The sequence below is a fragment of the Triticum dicoccoides genome, chromosome 4A (genome assembly GCF_002162155.2).
Source record: "Triticum dicoccoides isolate Atlit2015 ecotype Zavitan chromosome 4A, WEW_v2.0, whole genome shotgun sequence".
Lineage (NCBI taxonomy): Eukaryota > Viridiplantae > Streptophyta > Magnoliopsida > Poales > Poaceae > Triticum > Triticum dicoccoides.
In genome coordinates, this window is record NC_041386.1 from 532130773 (window position 1) to 532133400 (window position 2628).

Genomic DNA, 2628 nt, shown 5'->3' on the forward strand with positions numbered 1-2628 from the left:
ACTTACTCTTTTCCTTCCTATTTTCTGATATTGCCTTATGAAGTCAAAACCACAAGAAGATGAATAAAATTAGCTATGCATAACTGGTTGATGCATGATACAGACGAACACTACTTTGATATAAGGCAAGCGCATGATAGGAGGATGGAATATATACGAAAAAAGACAACGTTTCATATTCACACGTACGATAGGAGGATGGAATATGTATGAAAAAACAGTAAGCGGAAGGCATTTCAACAAAATTAGAAGAAATGAAAGCTAGGCACCATATGAACATGCAACCAATATCACTCTATCAGGTAAAAAGTGTCGCGTCGTAAGTGCCATTTCAAAAAAATTAGAAGCAGTACAAGCTAGAAGACAATGCAAGATGCAACCTACATCACAGTCCCAAGTTAAATGTGTCTTATGGGTAAGTGATCGTTGCAGGTATAAGTTGTAAGCTACGCAGATGCAATTCAACATAATCAGAAGCAATACAAACTAGACTTCATACGGAAAATGCAACCACGTATAACAGTTCCAAGTAAGAGCAAGCACCTGTGATGGTGGAGTACGGGAGATGTGCTCATCATGTACATGTATGTTCTGGAAACAGGAACATGTGTCATATTCACAGGCATTATGTGTAAAGTAAGAAGATGCAATTCAAGTTAGAAGAAATACAAGCTAGACATCATACGCAACATGCAACCACATATAATAGTGTCAAGTTAGAGCAAGCACCTGTGATGGTGGAGTAGGGGAGATGTGCTCATCATCTACACAGCTACGTTGACTGTCCAGCCTTGTGTTGTCTTGCGAATCTTGTTGGGAGGATGGCGGAGTAGAATCTGTAGAGACCCCCTGTTTGAGTTGCTCCGAAGGACCACCATCATCCACTGCCGAACTAATTTCCTTCAGCTGTAATGATTTTGCATTGTGAAGTCAAACCGATAAGAAAAAGGAATAAAATTCGCTCTTCAGAACTCATTCATGCATGATACTGACGAACACTACTCGGATGAAAGGCAAACACATGATGCGAGGATGGAATATGTATGAAAAACAGGATGGTGTGACATATTCACACCTATGATGTGGTAACTAAGCAGATGGCATTTCAACAAATTAGAAGCACTGCAAGCTAGACACCATATGAAAGATGCAACCAATATCACTCTGCCAAGTTCAAACCGTATGGCGTTTCAACAAATTAGAAGCAGTACATGCTAGAAATCATATGCAAGACACAACCAATATCATAGTGGCGACTTAAAGGTGCCTTATCATAAGATATAGTATGTACCAAAAACACGAAAGCGTGTCATATTCACATGTATCATGTGTAAGCTAAGAAGATGCAGTTTACACTAATTAGGAGCAATACAAGCTAGACACCATATGCAACATGCAACCAGATATCACATTGCCAAGTTAGAGCAAGCACCTTGGATGGTGGAGTAGGGGAGCGGAGACTTGGACCTTGTAATGCACTATTAGTACAAGGAGAATTGGTACAGATGCTCGGTTTACGTTGCTGTAGAGGACCACCATCATCGCCTTCCTTACTTTTTTCCTTCCTCTTTCTTGATTTTGCCTAGTCAAGTCAAACCCACAAGAAAAAGGAAAAAAAATTGCTCTTCAGAACTCATTGATGCATGATACTGACGGACACTACTTTCATGTAAGACGAACACTACATATCACACTGCCAAGTAAGAGCAAGCACCTGCGATGGTGGTGTGGGGGACTTGCGGTGATCAACCAGAGAGCTACGTTGACTATCTTCATTTAGCCTTGCTGTTTCTTGAGAATCATGTGGGGAGGATGACACTGCACTCTTTAAACGAGTATGGCTTCTCACAGAAACCCATCCGGGTGACTGTCTCATCATAAGTGATTGACGAGGGATACAAAAGAGCATTAGTTTGATGTACGAACATGGTTAATAGACATATGTAGTATGTATCAAAAACAGGAAGGCATGTCATTATCAAAGGTATAATGTGTAAAGTAAGCAGATGCAATTTAACCAAATCGGAAGCAATACAAGCTAGACACCATATGCAACATGCAACCACATTTGACAGCGCGAAGTTAAAGCAAGCACTTGGGATGGTTGTGTGTGGCAATTGAGATCATCAACTGCAGAGCTAAGTTTACTGTCTCCAACTGCTGACACTGCACGCGTTAGAGCGCTGGAACGCTTAGTGCTTATCTTCGAATTACGCTGGAGCAACTTCTGTCTTTTCTTTTCTGCATTCATCAACACTGCGTCAGAATCTGAAATACCCATGCATAAAAAACAATAGTGTGAGTATGGGTGAAGTGTGTGCGCAATTAGTACAGTGTAAAGGTAGCAGATAGCAGGTCGGTGAGAAATAAATGACGGGAGACATATGATAGCTCTACAACATGCATGGCACACTAAATTACTACAGGATTCTATGAAAATAACAGTCGACTGAAAGCAAATAGGTTAGTCCATTTTTTCTGCACCGTCCGATGTACAAAGAACGGGCAGATTGCCTTCATCTACCTCTAGCGAGTCAGTGTTGACGATCTTCCTCGAAACGCCAGTGACCACCGTCCTAGTATTCCTCCCCTGCCTGTGCCCTCCCCTCGACCTCACCGCACCGCCGT